The sequence below is a fragment of the Lathyrus oleraceus genome, chromosome 5 (genome assembly GCF_024323335.1).
Source record: "Lathyrus oleraceus cultivar Zhongwan6 chromosome 5, CAAS_Psat_ZW6_1.0, whole genome shotgun sequence".
Lineage (NCBI taxonomy): Eukaryota > Viridiplantae > Streptophyta > Magnoliopsida > Fabales > Fabaceae > Lathyrus > Lathyrus oleraceus.
Window position 1 is genome coordinate 496,548,065 of NC_066583.1, and position 22,515 is coordinate 496,570,579.

At 34.7% G+C, this 22,515-nt stretch overlaps 1 long non-coding RNA gene across 1 annotated transcript; it reads right to left on the reverse strand.

The window, feature by feature from the left end:
- Nucleotides 1-20,559: 20,559 nt before the first annotated feature.
- LOC127082868 (uncharacterized) lies at nucleotides 20,560-21,150 on the reverse strand. Its single transcript, XR_007788239.1, has 3 exons — nucleotides 20,941-21,150; nucleotides 20,801-20,852; nucleotides 20,560-20,709 (listed from the first exon to the last, which is right to left on the reverse strand). It is a non-coding gene; the product is annotated as an uncharacterized LOC127082868 (long non-coding RNA).
- Between the last annotated feature and the right edge of the window lie 1,365 nt (nucleotides 21,151-22,515).

Sequence of the window (22,515 nt, forward strand, 5' to 3'; positions counted from 1 at the left end):
TATATATATAAAAACAAAGTTACTACTTTCTCAATATAATCAATCTTTATTCTTTAGACATATATTCCTTCATACAAGTTATTATTCTAGCTATATTATTTCGTGTTCAACCATAGTGAGGGTGATATTTCACATCGTTATTAGAAGCCAAATTTCCGCTGCGACTCCAACAATTGGTATCAGAGCCAATTGTAAAATAGTAGAGTGGTAAAACTTTATTATTTTTTGGTTATCGAAGATAATGGCTTCTACTAGTGGAACCGTCAAGGTTGGTAAATATGAAATTGAGAAGTTCAATGGGAAAAATGATTTTTCCTATTGGAGGATGCAGATGAAAAATCTGCTTATTTCCTAAAAGTTGCACAAAGCATTAGCGGGAAAAGAAAAGAAACCGGAGAGTATGAAGGATGAGGATTGGGAGGAGTTAGATCTTGAAGCACGGGCGGCCATAATCTTATGCCTTGAGAGGGATGTTGCATTCTTGGTTAATGAAGAAGCAACGGCTGCTGGCGTGTGGTCAAAGTTAGAGAGTAATTTCATGACGAAAATTCTAACAAATCGGATCTACTTAAAGTCCAAATTGTATACTTGCAAGATGGAGGAAGGCACCTCAATCCGGGAGTATGCCAACAAGTTTGATAGGATTATATCAGACTTGAAGGATGTAGAAGTAAAGATTGATTATATTGAGAAAGTAGTAACTTTGTTTATATATATATATATATATGTATATATATATATATATATATATATATATATATATATATATATATATATATATATATTATATATATATATATATATATATATATATATATATATATATATATATATATATATATATAATATATATATATATATATATATATATGTTATTGTTACAATGTTGCTTGATGATTGTTACACTAAACATATGACAATTTATAGTGTCTTACATACTAATAAATGAATGAATCATGTTACAATAAAATATAAGTCGTTCCCTTATTTTCCTATTATGGCTTGTGTTGAATTTTTCTTGTGTTGACTATTTCTAAATTCCTACTAATTAACATACACATCAGCACAGTAGATAACAAGTTGTATTGTAGCACTGCAAAAGCAATCGTTGCGGTGGAGAGACATTTGTGGTATTGGAACGGTGTATAATTCGAATGTTAATTGAACATGTTATCTGCAAAGTTGATTTTATTGAGAAGAGATATTAATTTGGATAATTCTACTTGTCCTTTTTGCTTTAATGCCGACGAAACTCTCTTCTATTTTTTCTATTATTGTGATGTGGCTCAATCGATTTGGGATCGTCTGTGTGGTATTGGGATCGTCTGTGTGGTAGGTTAAGCATCGATTTACGCGGGGAGCAGATTTCTTTAATCTCTTTGTTTTTGTATTTTTAAAAATTATGTTCTAGAAAATTCAAGATTGAGTTTCATAGTTGTATTTGTAATGGGAGGGTTTTTCCTGTTGCTTTTTTCTTTGGTGATTTAATGGTGTTGTAAGGGTTGAGGACCCATTCTCTTCTTTTTATATATTATTTTTGCCTATAAAAAAAACCAAGTCTCTAACATTTTTGTAACTAAGTGCTAAACATATTAAATTTATTATATTATTTTTTAATTTTTAAATCTTATTTTTTAAAACTCAAAATTCATAAAACACATAAATATTGTCACGATATTTTCAACAAAAACTTCATCTTCTTTCTCCAAACAACAAAAACTTCATCTTCTTTTCCTAACCAAAAACAACTTCATATTCTTTTTCCCAACTTGTAGAACTACCCACATTCATATTTTTCTACTACAATTGTAAAACAACCACTAATTAACGCATGTTTCACTTCTTTCACCATTGTAAAACGAGTTTTCTTCCCAACATTGTATAACGAATTAACCTTTAATATTCTCTCATACAATCGCTCCTCACATAATTTATCGATGTTCGTATTTTCTCAATATAATCGCTCCTTACATAGTTTGTTGGTATTCCTATTGATAGCAGATTTTCTAAGATATTTGAGTTTAAAATTTAATGATTCAAATTTGTTATATGATTTCAATTTTGGAATTAGGGTTTATGAAGATTAATGTCGTTATTTGTAAATTGATTTCAAATTTAAAGATCCTAACTTTCAATATGTTAGCCATTCATTAAGTTAGATAAATTTTATTTCAATTTGTGAATTAAGTTTTATGATTGATGTCATTATCTGTATTTGGATTTAAAATTTTTGGATTTCGATTTTTAGTTTGTTAATTGTTCAATATGTTGGTTAATATTTGATTTCAATTTGGGAATTAGGTTTTATGATTATTGTTGTCTTATGTTGTGTTATATATTGGTCAATTTTATGTACAAGTACGAAGATTCTATTGTTGTTGATTTGAACAATGTTCATTACACTGATTCATCTGATGCTGAATATAATGGTGATGAAGATGATAATAATGATTTTGTATCTAGTGGACATCAAAATTCAGATGATGAAGATGATGTGGAGATCAAGCTCTGAGGAAGTGCTACTTCCATAAGAATTTGACTTGGTAATCAAGTTTTTAAGAAGAATTCTTAACTAGGTTCTGAAAGCTCTTGTCAAAGACATTTGTTCTTCAAAGGCAATCAAGCTCTGAAAGAGAATTCAAAGATAACCAGAATTCAAGCTTCTGAAGATAACCAACTTTGAAGCTTCTTCAAAGGAATTCAACCAAGCTTCTAAAGTGAAGTTCATCATAATGTTGATGTTAATAAATCAGTTCTCTGGAATAACATCAAGCAATTTCTAAAGACAAACCAGATTCTGATGTAGATCATTCTTGTACTTCAAAAAGGTTAATCAACAAAGTGCTCTTTCAGTCTGATTTTATCTTTTTAGGATTATACATCTCAGGGGGAGCTTTGTGTTTTTGTAAGATGTATCCTTTTGTGATTATCTTGTACAAAATTGTTCACTAAAATACATATTTTTGTCATCATCAAAAGGGGGAGATTGTTAGAACAAGATTTGGTTTGCATCTATACATTCAGTTTTGATGATAATAATATTGTAATTGTGTGAGAATAATTTTGGTACCCTAATGGTTTGTTATTGTATAGCTTTAATAGTTAATACTGATTCTGAGTATATGACGTGCAACGTCATCATTTTCTGAACAATGAGTTCTGATTCTGCTTCTGCGTCATTCATAAGAAGTTCTGAAAGATGTTCAAAGTTGTTGTTGTAATGATCTTTCTGCTTTTGTATTAATTCACTCTTGAGAATCTTCTAAGGGGCGTTATGTTACTGCTGCAACGCTCTCTAAGTTTGTGCTTCTAGACGTGACTCTGATCACTAAGCTTCTGAAGAATGACAAGCTTCTGAAGTTGTGTTACTTAGCTGAAGATTCTGAAGATCTCAAGTACAAACATTGAGGTTATCAAGGTTCTGACTGTAGATTCTGGAGACTCTGAAGATACTGAAGATCTTAAGTCAGACTACTGACGATGCCAAGATTCTGACCAAAGATTTTGAAGTATTTGAATCTTGCTCTATGTTTCTTCATTTCATGCACTACGCCAAAAAGGACTATTAACAGCGCATCTTAGACAGCGCTTTTAAAAGAAAGCGCTGTCTAAGGTTAAAATTAAAATGAAGCGCTGAAAATGTTCCAAGAAAATAATGAAAGCGCTTTTAAATATAGACCTTAGACAGCGCTTTTGAAAAAGCGCTGTCTAAAGTCTTTAAATTTTAAAAAAAAAATAAAACCAAAAGCGCTGTCTAAGGGGGGGTTTAGAAAGCGCTTTTGGAAAGCGCTGTCTAAGGCCCCCCTTAGAAAGCGCTTTCCCCAAAAGCGCTGTCTAAGGTCTAATAAAAATAAAATTTCAGACTTTAGCGCTTTCGTTCTCTGTTCTTTTGTTTTGCCTCTTCACTCACCAGCAACCTTTCACTCACCTCACAGCGCTTCCGCCGCACTCGTATTCCCTCAATCTCCAGCAACCTTCCACTCTAAAAGACGACAGCACACAACATCACGCCTTCCACTCCAAAACACGAAAACCCTATTTTCCTTCAACTTCCGAAAACCCTTTTATCCGCCGTCGAGGGTCCCTCCGCCGTCAACGAAACATTCGACCGCCGCACTCGCCTCTCACGGTACGTTCTGCTCTAAAAATGTGCTTGTTTGATTGTAATGCAATGAGTTCAAATGTGCTTGTTTGGTGTTAGCATATGGCTGTCCTGTTTGAATCTACACTCAATGCTTGTGGTTTGTCCATTGCCCTGTTGCAATCTTGATCAAATTTTTACTATCCACCACAACTATCATTGTTAATGGTTTTGCTATTGCCCTGTTGAAATCTTGACCAATAAAAATGTTATTGAAATATTTAGTTTATTGACTGCACTTGTTAGGGTTAACCTCCAAACCAGTAACTTGAGAAAACTCGTTGAATTTCTGCATGACCAACTTAATAGATGTTGGATATCCCCTGGTAAAAATTAGCAAATGCCTTGGAGGTTGGTTGCAGTGGAGCCAACTAAATTGCTATAGAACCTCATAATTTCACTTTCAAACTCTTCATGCTTAGTTAAGATATTAGCATACTCCATAGTCATGGAACTAATATTACTTTGATTTTGCTTACTTTTGAGAGAAGCATAGAAGTACTTATTATTACTATCTCCCAGTTTGAGCCAGTCCACCTTCGATCTTTGTTTCAACATGGTTTTTCAATTAACTTAGAAATATATTAGAAATAGAGACTACAATATAATCAATTAATAAAAGAAGAAAAATTTAAGAATTCGCTTGATTAAATTATGAATTTGCACAAATATTTCACTAACAATAAAAATAACAAATATTTCACTTTTATCTTATGTATATTATGATAAACTTTAATCACAAAATATCTTATCTTCCCTTTTATCTTATGTATGTTATGATCCATTTTTTATGCCATCATAATATTATCATGAATATTTCTCCCTAATACAAAGCGTGATTGAAAAGGAGAGATAGTTGGAGGAATAATAATCTTCAACCTATTTACAACCACTTTGTTAATAATTTTATACGACATGGTTTAATTGTTTACTTTAATAAGTAGGAAAACCATGGATAAAACATGGATCTGTGCCGATCGAATGACCAAAGAGTACGAGAGTGGGGTTTTGGAATTCGTTAAGTATGCTGTTCAACACGCTGAAAACCCCAGACGAATGCATTGTCCTTGCTTGCGTTGTTGTTATATTGGTAAGGTTGACGCACATGGATTGAAATCGCATTTGCTGAGGCATGGAATTGATCAAAGTTATCAGTGTTGGATATTTCATGGTGAGAAAATTAACGAGAATGTTGAATCGAGTGGAAAAAGTAGTACGACCTATGCTTCATACGACAAAGACACGGAAACATACGATTGTGATCGAGTTGAAGAGATTGTAGAAGCACTGGAAGAAGATCTTCATGATTGTCCTGAAATGTTTGAGAGGATGGTAAGCGATGCTGAGAAACCGTTGTACAAAGGTTGCACTAAATTCTCAAGACTTTCTGCGGTATTAAAGTTGTACAACTTAAAGGCGGGTAATGGATGGTCGGATAAAAGTTTCACAGAGTTGTTGGCCCTTATGAGAGAAATGCTACCGGATGATAATGTTCTTCCTAATCGAACCTATGAGGCAAAAAAAATGTTGTGCTCTATTGGCATGAGCTATGATAAGATACATGCTTGTCCTAACGATTGCATTTTGTTTCGTAACGAATATGCAATGTTAACTGAGTGCCCTAAATGCGGTTTGTCTCGATATAAGAAAAGATTATCTCCCGCAAAAGTCTTATGGTATTTTCCGATAATTCCGAGATTTAGGCGCATGTTTCGTAGTGAAACCGATGCAAGACATCTTACTTGGCATGCAGATGAAAGAATTATTGATGGAATGTATCGGCATCCGGCTGATTCACCACAGCGGTCGAAGATTGATAATGATTATCCTGAGTTTGGATCAGAAGCAAGAAACCTTCGATTGGCATTATCTACTGATGGAATGAACCCACATGGTCTTCAAAGTATCTCACATACCACATGGCCTGTGATTCTTATGATTTATAACCTACCTCCGTGGCTATGTATGAAGCGTAAGTACATGATGTTATCTATGTTAATCTCTGGGCCTAAACAACCAGGGAATGACATTGACGTATACTTGACACCTCTGATCGAAGATTTAAAGATTTTGTGGGAGAACGGTGTGGAGGTTTATGATGGATATAGGAAAGAAAGTTTCAATTTGAGGGCGATGTTGTTTGGCACAATTAATGATTTTCCAGCATACGGGAATCTATCTGGGTATAGCATTAAAGGTCAACGTGCGTGTCCTGTTTGTGAAGACGGAACCGATACGATTCGATTGGAACTTTGCCAGAAGAATGTGTTTCTCGGTCATCGTAGATTCTTACATTCTAAACATCACTACCGTGGGTGGAGAAAAGCATTCAATGGAGACACCGAACATCGTAGAGCTCCACCCGCATTGTCAGGTGAACAAGTTTTTGAAAAGGTGAAAGATGTGCGTACTGAGTTTGGCAAGCCTTTTGCACATAAGATTGTGAAAGGTGGGTGGAAGAAAAGGTCGATATTTTTTGAATTGCCATATTGGAAGTCTTTGTACGTGAGACATTTTCTCGATGTTATGCATATTGAAAAAAACGTATTTGAAAGTGTTATCGGTACATTACTCAATATAAAAGGCAAGTCTAAGGATGGCCTTAAAGCAAGGGAGGACATGTTAAAAATGGGAATGAGAACTGAATTAGCACCCGTGAAGAAAGGAAGACGAACATATCTACCACCTGCTGCTTTTACTTTATCTAGAAAGGAGAAAAAAATTTTGTGTAAGTCTCTGAGTGAAGTTAAGGTTCCAGAAGGATACTCATCTGATATCAGAAGACTTGTTTCTATGAAAGACCTCAAGTTGAAGAATTTGAAGACACATGATTGCCATGTTATAATGGAACATTTTCTACCGATAGGTATACGTTCTATTTTGCCAGAAAAAGTAAGAAGTGCCATAACTAAATTGTGTTTTTTCTTTAGGTCAATTTGTAGTAAGGTGATCGATCCCGAGATCTTACCAACACTACAAAAAGAGATTGTAATTACCTTGTGTGAGCTTGAAATGTATTTTCCTCCGTCTTTTTTTGACATAATGGTTCATTTAGTTGTTCATCTTGTGAAAGAGACACAGTTGTGTGGACCAGCTTATATGAGATGGATGTACCCTGCTGAACGGTATATGAAAATATTAAAAGGGTACGTGAAATCCCGAAGTCGACCAGAGGGTTGTATTGTTGAACGATACATTGTTGAAGAAGCTGTTGAGTTTTGTACTGAATATTTGTCTAACGTTCAATCGATTGGACTCCCCAGAGCTCAGATTTTCGACAAAATGGAAGGTAAAAAATTAATTGGGAATAAAATTGTGACAATATCAAGGGATGAACGGGATCAAGTTCATTTGTATGTTCTGCACAATAATAATGAGGTTGAGCCATATGTTGAAATGCACAAGGATGTACTCCGAAGGTTAAATCCGAACAGAAATGAAAATTGGATAGTTATAGAGCACAATCAAAGTTTCATACAATGGTTGAAGGATCATATTTATTTGAAGCGCTCTTCAGATCCTTCTTCGGTAACAGAAAGGTTGAGATGTTTGGCATATGGTCCAAGTTTGCATGTGTTTTCTCATAGTGCATATTCAATTAATGGATACACATTTTATACCAAAGAACAAGATGATAAGAGTACTATGCAAAATAGTGGTGTCACCGTGCTAGCTGAAGCAATGCATATATCAAGTATGAAGGACTTAAACCCCAAATATGCAAATTTGTCATATTTTGGAGTTATTGAGCACATTTGGGTGTTTGATTACGAGAAGTTTCAGATTCCCATCTTTGGTTGCAAGTGGGTGAATAGTAGTGGCATACGAATGGATAAGTCTGGATTTTTGCAAGTTGATCTTACTAGGGTGGGGTACAAAGATGAACCTTTTATTCTAGCATCTCAAGCTAAACAAGTGTTCTATGTGAATGACCCGAAGAGTACAAAATGGTCTATAGTGCTTTTCTCTAACAAAGTGACTGATGATAGCGGTGTCGATCAATGTGATATTGATGTTGAGAATGAGTCATGCATTAGACGGAATGAGTTGAATAGAAATGATGAAGTTGAGGATCTTATACCGGATGAGTCATATATAAGAAACGATCATAATGAGGGAATTTGGATCAATTCATCCGTACGCATTGCTAAGAAACAAGTGATTAATATTCCAACAAAGAAAAGAAAGAGATGTTAGTGACTTAGGTAAATTATCCATGGTTTCTTTATTTTTTGTTTTCATTTGTTTTGATTATAAGTTATATGTGGTAATGCATGATTTCATTATATTTTTGTACTCAATTGCTTTGATTATAAGTTATATCTGATAATGCATGATTTCTTTATTTTTTTGTTTTCAATTGTTTTGATTATAAGTTATATTTGATATTTGATGGTTTCCTTGGTTTATTACAGGTTAGACATGGCTGATGACCAACATGAGGAAGTTAGTAAAGTATCCGCGGAAGAAGAAATCCGAAGAGGCATCACAGTAATGCGAAGGGTGGTCCAAGGAAGATCTCGAGGCATCATACTAGATGTCTCTTGGAACAACCAGGGACAACTTATAGAACCTAATGGGCATACCTTAACTAGTTTCATCGGTGCACTAGTAAGGAATGAAATTCCCATTACGTGTGATGATTGGAGAAATAAAGAGTTGAAAGAGTCCAAAGAAAAAATTTGGAGTGAGATAAAGGTACAATCATTTGGGCCTTAATTATACCGTATCAATTATGTTTTTTTCAATTACCGATACTAACTATCAATCTGTATGTTTTTCTTAGCGATGTTTTAACATCGAAGAAGAAAGAAGAGGGTTTTGCATGAAATTGGCCGGAAAGCTTCTTAGAGGGTTTCGGACATTTTTATCATCCAAGTTCCTTAAGGATGCGGATGGTAATTTTGTGGATGCGGAGCTTCCTAGAAAATATGAAAGTTTGATATCGGCTGAAGAATGGGAAGCTTTCAAATCCAAAAGACAAGACCCGACTTTTCAAAGAATAAGTGCTACAAATTGGGAAAGAGCATCAAGTCCCGCATATCCGTACCGAAAAGGACGTGTCGGATATGGACGCTTAGAACAATCCATGGTAAGTATTTATAAATTGCGAAAACAAATTTGTTCATCATATATTAGTTTTATCTGATCAAATTGTATGACTTAATGTGTAGCTGCAGAAGGAGGAAAGTTCAGAAACATCTCTTCCTGCACATGTTTTGTGGAAGGAAGCCCGTGTGGGCAAATCTGGAGTTCCACAAGAAGAAGTTTTAAACGTATACCAGAAATGTGTAAGTATAATATTTTTTCATTAATTGAATAACATTTTTATACACATATTTGACAAGTATACGGTATTCATCTGATTTTTCAGGAGGAGCTATCTCAGTCTCTATCTCCCGATGATACTAAGAGCATACTTAGTCGGGCATTAGATGTCCCTGAGTATTCTGGTCGGGTGAGGGGTAAGGGATTTGGAGTCACTCCGACCTCCCTCAGTGTTAGAAAAGGAAAGGCTCCTAGTAATCGGGAGCTTCATGCAAGATTGGAAGCCATGCAAGCTGAGCTTGATGCATTGAGGAGAGAAAGAGAGACTAGCGCCTCAACGGTATACAGAGATGCTTCGGACAAAAACAGTATCAACTGTACCTTTCAGCCGAACATTCCAGAGGTAATTACATATAATTGTCTTAAATTGAACTGTTTGCTTAAATTATGTATTTGACATATATACACATTAACGATTTCTTGTTATTATTGGTTTTAGGGCATTTCCCATTGTCAGCTGTATTTGTCGTCACCACACTATCGGATGGTTGGCAAGGGAAAAGTGCATAACGTTAGCGGAGTATTACTCCACACTAGAGAGCTCCCTGCTGGATGTTTGAAGGTATCAGTTGATATTGCAGTTGACCCGAATGCATTATTACCATATCCTAGCGATGATTCGGATGCAACAACGGTGCACGAAGCAGTAGGTTCGTTTGTTGCATGGCCGACAAACCTCATATGCGTAGGATATGAGGTATGCTTAAAACTTATGTTAACTTTAATGTGTATATTCAAAGTTTAAAATTTATGCTTAAAATTTTACTTACATATTTTCCTTGATTATGTTAAATAGACTCCCACAAAATCCAAATCAAGAAAAGAGGTAATATACAATTATATGACATATATTCATGGAAGTTGTTACATTCTTAATTTGATCTAACTATTTATATGACATGTAGGTTCAAGAAAATGAGGTTAGCAATGCCTCCGCACAACAAATAAAGGAGGTTAAGAACGCCTCCGCACGGGTAAAAAGTTCTGGTGCTAAGAAGACCGTAGCTAGGAAAAAACCTACCACCAAGTATAGGTCGTGCCTCAGGACATTTATAGAGATGACCGATATACCGACCGGAGGTGTTCGGACTATACATATGGAGGAAGGGATTTTCGGCTTTGCTCACGACCAAATGATTGGTAATGAAGACTTCATGCAAGTTTTTGGTCATGAAGAAATCGGCGTCAACGTTGTCAATACATATATTAGGTAAATCCGGTCTACTTTGTTTTATTAATTCGGTTTACTTTATGTTAATCCGGTTTACTTTATGTTTCAAAAGAGGTGTTAATGATGTTTTTATATTAGGTTTTTGTATGACAAAATGATGCGCCCCAATGATTTGGACGAGTCATTCGGATTCTTAGCACCAGCGAGCATCAACTTAGGTGCAATCTTAAATAACCCGGATTCCGTGACGGAGTACGTTCTTCGGATCCTCAATGACAATAAAAATGCGGAGAAGTTGTTTTTTATACCGTTTAATACCGGGTTAGCATTTCATTCTAAATTCATATATTATAATTATTTTCCAAGTTACCATCTAACATTTGCCTAATCATTACAGTGGACATTGGTTGTTGCTCGCAATCAATCCTATCCGAGAAATTGTGTATTATCTTGACTCGTTAGGAAATGATTGGACAACATACCCGGATATGAAGCGCCTAATTGACACGTAAGTGAGAATGTTCAAAATTTTTCTTAGTTTATGTTAATTGTTCTAATTGCTTCATTTTTATTTTATTAGCATCCTACAAGCTTTTCGGGCCCAACGAGATATCCAAACCTCAAGGAGGGGCGCCAACCGCATTACATGGATTAAAGTGGCGGTATATTTTTAATTACCACATTTTTTATTATATTAGTGATGACACTTGATAAAACTTAGGATTTATAATCCATATTTTTTTTTCATGTAGTGTCCTCAACAACGTAATCAAATAGATTGCGGGTATTTCGTGTTGAGGTTTATGCGGGATACTCTTGCTTTGGGCCGATTAGTGATTCCCACCGATGTATGTATTACTAACTTATGAGTTAATTTTATATTTACACATATCTCATATAATTAAATAGTTGGAATTAATTCAAAATATTTTTTGCTTCATATGTAGTACTTTGAGGAATTCAAGTGTGCATTTTATACAAAGGATCAAGTGGACGAAATCAAAGAGGAGTGGTGTCAATTCATGATAGAGCTCGGAGTTTTTTCATAAATTTGTGTAATTTTGTAGTATACTTGTAATATATGTAATGACTTGTAAATGTGTACATAAATTTGTAGTATAGGTAATGACTTGTAAATGTGTACATAAATTTGTATATATTTTGATACATTTAAGGCAAAATTGGTTTGAATTGGTATATGTATATTTGTTAGCCAAAAATTGGTAGAAAAAAGGCCAAAATGGCATGTATAAAATGTGATTCTGTCTGTCAAAATCTGGTTGAAAACAGGTAGAAATTCTGGTTTATAAACCTGGAAAAAATGTGGTTTAAAACAAAAGCTACAAAAATTTTCGTATACATTAGACAGCGCTTTTGGAAAAAGCGCTGTCTAAGGGGGGGCTTAGAAAGCGCTTTAGGCAAAAGCGCTGTCTAAGGGGGGGGCTTAGACAGCGCTTTATGAAAAGCGCTGTCTAAGCCCCCCCTTAGACAGCGCTTTTGGCAAAAGCGCTGTCTAAGGTATACCTAAAAAAATTAAAATAGGGGGGCTTAGACAGCGCTTTTCAAAAAGCGCTGTCTAAGCCCCCCTATTTTAATTTTTTTAGGTATACCTTAGACAGCGCTTTTGCCAAAAGCGCTGTCTAAGGTATACCTAAAAAAATTAAAATAGGAGGGTCTTAGAAAGCGCTTTAGGCCAAAGTGCTGTCTAAGGGGGGGGCTTAGACAGCGCTTTTAAGATTTCAAAAAGCGCTGTCTAAACCTTTAGCAGCGGAGGTTTAGACAGCGCTTTAAAGCGCTGTCTAAGGCTAAAAAAAGCGCTGTCTAAGGTCTTGTTTGGCGTAGTGATGCTTCATCAACTTTTATCATAAGCCAATGAACTTAAAGATAAGATCAAATGGGCACGTGATCAAATCGTACATAGTACAAGTCAAATATTCTTTCCACGACCTAAGTTCGTGGGCAAAGACAATACTATACATCACACATGTCATTGATTTTGTGGGGAAGGACAGTATGCAATATCAATCCTTTCACCATTCAACAGTGGACAAACGCTCTATTTGGTTTCCCCATTTTTTTCTCCAACGATCTCTTTACTTATGCTATATAAGTTAGACTTGGAGACTTGAAAAAAAAACAAGAGAACACACAAGAACACTTAATGCTGCAAGTTCTACAACATTATTGACAAGTCTATTTTTTTTGTGAAAAGCTATGAATTTTGTACACAATTTTTCTTTCAATAACTGTTTATCATTTTTGTAAAATCTACTTGTATAGAAGCAACTTGTAACACATAAAATATTATTCAAACTGTTTGTTTGATTCCTTAAGGAGACTAGGGTATAGTCGAATCCTTGAGAAAACCAAAAAAATTATTCTTTGTGAGTCCATAAGAAGATTATGGTATAGTAGGATCCTTGAGAAGACAAAGACGGTTATTATTTGTGATTATTATAATTTGTTGATTATAGTAGATTAAATTCTTTTATATAAGGAAAAATTACCATGACGGATGGATTGAAGTAGTTTTGAGTTTCAAGCGAATTAAGATAAAAATAATTGTGTTTTTATTTGTTTGTTATTAACATTTAAGTGGTGTTCTTGAGTTGGTAAAAAACTTTTGTTTTGTAAAATCAAATTCAAATCCCCCTATTTCTTTTGTTTTTCACACCTTCAGTTCCATGATTTGATAACATAAACATATACCTGTATGCTAAAAATAAATAAAAAATATTAAAATTTAAGTTTAATTAGTTAACTAAATTCACGTAACATGTCATATAACTTCCGAAAATTTAATTAACATAAGCTACAAATATTTAAGTTGGGTGAATAAAAAAACAAAAAAAAAAAAGAATATTATGTGTTACAACACGGGAGAGGAAGGGGTGCAGGTCATTGATAGAAATACAACCACATTTTCCAAGTCTTCAACATTTTAAGATTTGTTTTATGTTTTCGAGTTATGAGGGTGAAATAATTTGTTCCGAATGTTTGAAGGTTTCATCCGATCCTACCATTGCTCCAGAATGTCTAACATCACAACTTAAAACATTTAGCATTAAGGGTTACAAAGGGAGTGAATGTGAGTTCAATTTTGTAAAATATATTTTGTAACATTCAAAAGTATTAGAGACTATGACAATCAAGAGTACTTGCCTTGAAAAGAAACAAATGCTTATGAAGTTGTCTTTATGCACAAGGAGTTCTACAACATGTAAACTTTTATTTGGTTGACGATGACAATTATGTCGTGGTTCTTTTTGAAGAATGTAGTGGTTTTTCATGAAAGAAATTTTTCGGGAGTAATATCATATACTTTTTCTTAGTGTAAAGAGAGAGAGACCGATTTATAGAATCAAAGTTCTACTTTTTATTTATTATATTGTGTGCTGTAGTTTTATTTTTGTGATTGTCAAAGTGTTTCCAGATGAAAGGGAATTCAGACATTGTTGCAATTCTATGTTAGTGCATATAATATAGTAAGGTGAGTTAAGTATGTTTGAAATTTTCTTAAAAATTAAGTGTCATACAAAGAGTCTCAAGTTTTTGCTAGAATAACACTTTGTTAAACCAGTGTTGCATCCGCTTGTGTCTTAAGCTGTAATACTTAATTATATCTTTAGGCTACTAGCTATAACATATATGTGCTAATAAGAACAATTGACATGAAAGGATCAATGACATAAAAAACTTGTTTTACTTGGATTGCCATGATGAAATGTTCGTTATTATAAGTTGTCTTACGAATATCAACCCGTGTAAATCCCAATTCACCGGTTTTTATACCAGTATTACTATCAATCTATTTGCACTTAAATAAAGACAATTTAAAAGAAACATAGTCAATGATCCTTAATGACCCCAAAATACGTCCTAGATGCTAGTACAAGACTGTTATCTTTGAATCTAGAAAAGTACATGGACTCAGCCTCAACCATAACCCCATTATTTTGCATGGTACTACGATCATCATTTGATTTTGTATAAAATGAATATTTAGAAATATCGTATGCACTCTAAGTAATTACGTTAAACTTAGGCATACGTGACAACCATTTACGAAGATCTGATGCACTACTCTCTTTAGAAATGCTTTCATTAAACTAAATTATGAAAGTTTTGTTATGTTCCACCAACAACAATTTTTCATTCATCCGAAGGAATTATTCCTTTAAAAGACTTTTGTGAGCGGTCAAGTAAGGTTGAACTTCACTAAGGTTATTCTTTGTATATCCTTTAAAAATATTCATGTAATGCTCTGGATGACAACCATGTAAATTTGTACATATGATTTTTAAAATAATGATAGTTTATTAGTCTGTGTTTACAAGATTTAAAATGATATGATATATTGCAATTCTATCACATATTTTGTAGTTTATGTGTAAAAAAAGATACAGGACATAAAATAAGATTTAAAACAATGTAAATTTGGTATTCTGTGTTTACAAGATTTATAATGATATGATCCAGGCTAGTGAAAATGAGATTTAAAACAAATTATATATTGTCAATAAATAATATTTAACCCATCGGTATTACTTAAAATCGAGGTAAAAATATATCTTATTACATCGGTTTTTAAATAAAACAAAGAGATATATGGCGTGCGCAACAAAATTTGGAAAATAAAAATATGTTGTTGTTAGGGATCAAGAGAAACAATAAAAAATGGAACTCTCTGACACTATTTAGTATAGGCCAATGATGACAGTCTGTCATTGCATGAATTCAACTGAAGAAACAGATCAAAACAAGTTAAAGAGGAGAAAAATTGAAGAAAAAAGACCAAAGAATGAAGAAACGAATAATGAAGAAAAAATAACTAAGTGTGAAGAAATTGGACTCAGTGAAAAATCAGGTGAAAAGGAGAGCAAAAGTGTGCACCCACTTGAATAATCACGTGTAGCATTGTGTAGCATCCATTACTAGAAAAACAGTTATTAGCGTCGGCCACTTTCAGACGCTAAAGGTGGAAAAACAGACACTAATATGTGGTTAGCGTCGGTTTAGCGTCGGTGTCGGGCCTTGAATAAAAGTTGCGAAGCTACTGTGTAACGTCGGCTAAAGATACACCGAGGCTACGTAGCCTCGGTGTAACGGAGGCTAACGCGGACACTAATGAGACCGACGCTATATTGTTTCAAAACCATGAAAAGTCAATATTATGTTTAGCGTTGCCCTGTCCGACTCTAAAGTCAACAAAAAAAGTCAACATTTTTTGTATGCATCGATCGACTGGCATTGAGGTCAATTTATAAAACTCAAGAAAAAACAGATAGCGTCCGTGTCACCGACCCTAAAGTCAACATAGAAAAGTCTATAATAATATTTAGCCTTTCATACACCGACTCTAAAGTCAACAAAAAAGGACTCTAAAGATGTTTAGAGTCGGGTTGCAACATGACAACCTCACTCGAACAAATTTTTTCAATCCACTCCATCAACCGAACAATATCATATTTATGGTAAAACATTTGGAAACAATCTTAAACGTTCGTGAAAGAAACTACAAAAGTTCTACCCACATTAACTTTCAAAAAACATACACAAAAAGTAATCACATCCGAGATTAATTCGTTCTACTAAAAATACAAGATCAATCTTCATCTAATGATTGATCATCCAAATCGTCATCATAATGATGAGAATGTGATATAAAAGTTGAAGTGTCAAATTTCTTCATCATAAATTCCTTCCAAGCATTCATCTCCCTCTCCATCCTTTGTGCAGTCTCGGTAGCAGCTTTTGCAGCCTCGGTAGCAGCTCGCATTGCTTCGTTAGCCTCTTGTAATTGGGTCGTTGCAGCCTCGGCAATTTGTTCAGCTCTAATTCTAGCTGCTCTTTCAGCTTCTAATGACATCCCAAACATAGAGTGTTGAGGAGTTTGAGATTGTTGGGTAAAACTTTTTGATCCACGTTTTAGATTAATAGCTAAATCTGCAGCGCCATAAACCCGACCACGGTTACGGCCCCCAGCAGCCTCTGTCCATAGCTGATTTACACGCTCTCCATCTAACACTTGAACAACCTCTCCATTCCCTTCTTCAGTTGGCTGAAGTTCTGCATTAAACTTCTCTTTAAAAGTCTTCTGCATAATAGAAAAAGTAAGGAATACTTAACAACAAGATAACACAAGCAATTGTATCATTCTTATACAGCTATGCCAATGAAACTCAAAATGGTTATGCCAATGACTCACTCACTCATAGGGTGGTTTGATTTATTCACATGTAAACAAAGGTACAAATTTGATATCTATCTAAGAAAAGAATCAATAATAATAATAGTATTTGTGCGCTGTCTCATGCATTGTCACTATAGCAATCGACACATCCACGTTGTGCTCAGAAATCTAATGGGACTGATCATTATTTTGCCTGCGTAACAACAATCTGCAAGCATGTTGAGATGAAGCACAAAGTTCATAGTGTAATCATATGTTTCCCCTGAAAGAAGATATACAATAACTCAAAAGCATAAAAAAAACAGCACAGCAGGAAGAACTTGACTATTTAACCATTTAACCAGCTAGTGACCATTTAACCATTATTGCAGACAGAATCTTCAAAGAACTTTCATTTTCAAACTGATATCAAACAGCACAGCAGGAAGTAGGAAAAACAGATATCAAACAGCATTCTGCCATCTTCTCTCTGAATTTTTCGAAGCTAAGTCCTCTAACACCTGCCTATAATTAGGCCTTGAAGGCCTCGTCAATAAACATCACCCTGATACCCTCTTTCTATCCGAAGCTAAGTCCTCTAACACCTCTTTTCAGAAAATTTTCCATAAATTTGATAATCATGTGGCTCACTATTTAGTTTTTTACTGCACTATTACTAGTGATGCTAAGGCTTGAGTGCTTGTTTTAATGTATATTGAAGCTAATAAACAATTCATTTATGCATATATCATTTCTAATGATAGCAGTCCTGACTGTAGAATTACAGCTTTCTATGGTCACTCTAAGCATGTTGATAAACATAGGACTTGTGCTATTATATCTAACTTACATTAGACTATAAAAATGGATAACTAGATCCTTTTTGGAGAGTTTAATTTGAATAAGTCTGCTTCTGAAAAACAAGGGGTAAACATATATATTTTAAAACTACTAATATGTTTAACGATACTATAATTAATATCAACCTCCAAATAAGGTGGAGTCAGAGAGCTAAAAGCTCTTGGTTGATGGAAGGAGATAGAAACTCCAAATACTTCTATCAAAAATCCAGTCAAAGAAAGAGAAGAAACTTTATTCGAAAAATTCAGAGAGAAGATGGCAGAATGTGTATAAAGGAGGATAATACACGTCCCCTGGCCTAGAAGGGCTGCCTGTTAGTTTTTATCAACAGTACCGGGAGATTTTAGGCAATGATATTGTAGATATGACTATCAACATTCTAAGTAACGATGACAATTCCTATGATAGCAACTGTATTTTCCATTAACAGCGCCATAAGGAATACATAACAGCTACATAATATGTTTCAAGCATGGATGCAAATATTGATGCAGTAAAATTTACGAGAACTTACATAAGTAGATGCAGCACGACTGTCAACCCATTCACCATTTTTCCTCTTGTGTGTTTTTAAAAATAACTCATCGGGACGCAGATCCCTTTGAAGTTCACGTGACTACAAATAATCAAATAATCCAATAATCAATACAGAATACGAGTAAAACTGTCAAGATATAAAGAATCTTCATAATAATAATAATTTGTTAGGATTTTATTACTTACAAGTTGAAGTGCAACATCAATATGAGCCTTACGGCCTGTGGTGTGGACTGCTCCGCCTCTTGCGGAAGCTCGATTGGTCTTGTTTTGAGAAGACACAGCCAAAAACTCGGTGTTTTTCCAATAAGTTTGAAGTTCAACCCAAGCATCATCACCAATCCATGAAGGTCGAGTCCCTTTTCTCCTCGCCTTCCCCAACATGTCGTTTAATCGTTTTCTTCCTTTTTTTTCAAATGCGCTATAGACAAATGCATGATCGAAAGGATCCCACGAAACCTTCTCCTAAAAATAATTAAAATCACATAATTAATATTAATAACCAATTAGTTACTTTTTTAAATATAATTTGATCAACTTAAGTGACAAAAGTCAATAAATACTTACTCCAAACAACTTAAACCAATCAGCTTTTGTATCAGGATCGAGTGCAGACCAATGATGTATAGGTTTATAAAATTGTTTGCGTATCGCATAATTAATGGCACCAGCAACTTCTTTGGCAGGAACTAGCCTACAAAATACAATAATAAAACTACTAAATTATTAAGAATCATATGGATAGTAATATTTTCAACTTTCTTAACAGGTTATATATATTTTAGACAAAATACAATAACAAAACTACTAAATTATTAAATTATGAGAATATATATGACTTACCCAGTACCAGATGGTTTTATAATAACTTTCCCATTCTCATCTATTGTTGGCACAAGAGGGGTAATAGTTTCTTGACCCACCGCCTCATCCTCATCAGCATCCACATCTTCCTCCTCTGCCAAATTTGAAGGGCTAGCCATTGTTTGAAGGTTTATACTTTGAGGGCCAGCCATTGTTTGATGGCTTAAAGTTGGAGTAGGCATAAAACTGAATTTCTCAGAGGTAGTGGCATGAACAGGTACTACAGTTGGAGCTGGTGTTGGCATCGACGATGCAGCCTGCACAGACGATGCTGCCTGAGCTGGTGTTGGCATCGACGATGCAGCCTGCACGGACGATGCTGCCTGAGCTGGTGTTGGCATCAACGATGCAGCCTGCACACAGGGTTTTTTAGAAGCTGATGTTGGCATTGATGATGCAACCTGCACGGACGATGCTGCCTGAGCTGGTGTTGGCATCGACGATGCAGCCTGCACAGATGATTTTTTCGAAGCTGATGTCGGCATCGACGATGCAACCTGCACGGACGGTGCTGCCTGAGCTGGTGTTGGTGCCGATGATGCATCCTGCATAGACAATTGGACTTCTAGTATCCCTATGCAGGATTTCTTTCATTGGTCTGATTCCAATCATTACATCCATATCCCTACTCTTGGAAATAAATTCACTTGGTCTAATGGTAGGAAAGGTAGGCAGTTAACAGAGAAAAGGTTGGATCGGGAAGCCTATAGTGTGGATTGGCTTTAGGCTGTCTTGTGATTTTCAAGAAGCTTGCAGGGAGAGTTCATATTTTTTAAGAAAACCATTTCTTCGAAAAAGGTCATAACTAAGCTTTTCGGCGTTTTTTATTCTCTCTCTTTTATGCAGGTTTTAGCTTTGGCTGCTGTGTCAGCTGGTGTAATGATGCAGGTTTTTTATTCACTTGGTCTAATGATGCAGGTTTTAGCTTTGGCTGCTGTGTCAGCTGGTGTAATGATGCAGGTTTTTTATTCTCTCTCTTTTATGTAGGTTTTAGCTTTGGCTGCTGTGTCAGCTGGTGTAATGATGCAGGTTTTTTATTCACTTGGTCTAATGATGCAGGTTTTTTATTCACTTGGTCTAATGAGTTTAATTTGTATGGTAAAATGGCTAATCCTACTCATCGCTATTCAGGTAAAATGGCTAAGTTAAAATGGCTAAGTTATAATCTTGATAGAACATACAGTTGCTGTTTAGTTTAAAATAAGTGATGCTTATAAGATACAAGTAGAAACTATACAGCTTTCACAAACACAGGTAGAAACTATATAGCAGAGCAATCAAAATCACATTTAATACCACACATATGTTCATAACAGTAGTATCATAGAAACTATACAGCTTTCACAAACACAGCTTTCACTACTGATGCAAACAGTTAATAAATTTGAGTCCAGAAAAAACATTCCCTTCAAAATAAATTATAACCCCAACCTTGAGAAATACTAACTGATGCAAACACTAACTATTACAAACACTAACTGTTCAGTCTGGTTCCAAATTAACATAGGGATGACTAACCTTGAGAAAGAGTTGTCTTTGCAAAATCCCGGATGATATAGTGCTTCGGTTCCAAATTAACTTGCATTCAACAACTGCTTACTGCCTCCACTAAGTAAGATGAGCATTCTTGAAAACCTACATTCAGAAAACCAATTAGCAAATAATTTGATTTTTGTAGTTTCAGACTTAAAGGAGACTTTAAACATATTTGGAAACAATACTAAACTTGCAAAGAAAAGTTGATTCCAGCATCCACAAAGCCGATAGTTCTGGAAAACCTACATTCAGAAAACATAAAACATATGACTATCTCATACTCATTAAACCAAAACTCCATGGAAATCACTTGAGATGAATATGCATTACCTTTGATGATTCAGAAACCCTTTAACGAGGGATTTTGAATTAGGGAATTAGGGATTCTTCAATGGATTCACGGATTAGGGATTCACGAATCGGTTCACGAAATAGGGAAAAAAGGGATTCACGAATTAGCATGGAATTAGGGTTTTGGTTTTGTGAAATGAAATGGAGGGAGAGTGAAAAATGACGAGGGAAAAGGAAAGAGGGAAATAAGCTGTCGCGTAATTTTTGGTCCGAAATAGAAAATTCCATAGAGTCCGCCAAGCGGACTCTAATTAATAAATAAAATACTTAAACCTTAAATATATATATATATATATATATATATATATATATATATATATATATATATATATATATATATATATATATATATATATATATATATACATATTATAAATAAATCAATGGAAAATGTATATGTTATAAGAATAGAGTCGGCTCAGCGGACTCTAAGTAAATAAATAGTAATTAAAGAATAATGCTACTAGATAGAATCGGTCTCACCGACTCTAAATAAATTAATCAAACATTCTTCAAAGATAACATAACAAGTAGAGTCGGTTTTGCCGACACTGATAAAAAAATAACTTGTCTTAAAAGATGTACCTAGATAGAGTCCGTTAGTGTAGGCTTAGCCGACACTAATAGTGTCCGTGTCGGTGGCCGACTCTAAACTAGGAGGCTAAAATGACTTATTCTAGTAGTGATCGTACATGATATGTACATAATTGCAGCATCGCGCGCACGATGCAAGTGATCACACGCGCGATGACTCCTTTTTCTGAGCATTTTCTGACACTCGATGTTGCAGGATGTGACAGCACAAGGATAAACAATTTTTTTTGAGTTAGTATTAATTAAAAAAAACAACTCAAATTTAAAATATAATATAAAACATAAACACTTACGATACTCCCCCGGGCTCAATAACAAATCTGCCAAGATGTTTCCTAATTGTTTGTGACGCATTTCTCTGAATGCGCGTCCTCTTTCGCTCCCCATGAGCACTTTCAGTAGAACTTGTATCTCTATGATCATGAGCACTAGTATCTCCATGATCATGAGCACTGGTATCATCCCCATCTTCCTGCTCATCATGCACAAAATGCATGGGTGATGAATGTGGCATGCTAGATCCACCTGCCTCCATATATTGCATACAAGGTTGCATGGAAAACATAGGAAAGCTAGGTCCACTTGAGTGCATGTAAGGAATAGGAAAGCTAGGTTCACTCAGGTAATGGACAACAACACTACAATGTGAGATGTGAGACCCATGCACGAACATAAAAATTTGATTTAATTTCTAAAAAAAGACACAACGCTTTAGTGATTAATTAAGATTTAATGGTTTTTAAAAAATGTTTCCAAATTATAAATGAGTGAGCGACATCAAAGCATTTACTGTTTCAAAACATAACACGGGTTCTGCAAAAGTCAATAGGGTTTTTAAGTTGATATTTTCTTCCGAAAAATATTTTAAGAATTAAAACGAACTCCAAAAGATTATAGAGTCCTAGAGGAGTGATTGAAAATTATATTTCGGTTCCGCTTTTATTAATATTTTCTTAAATA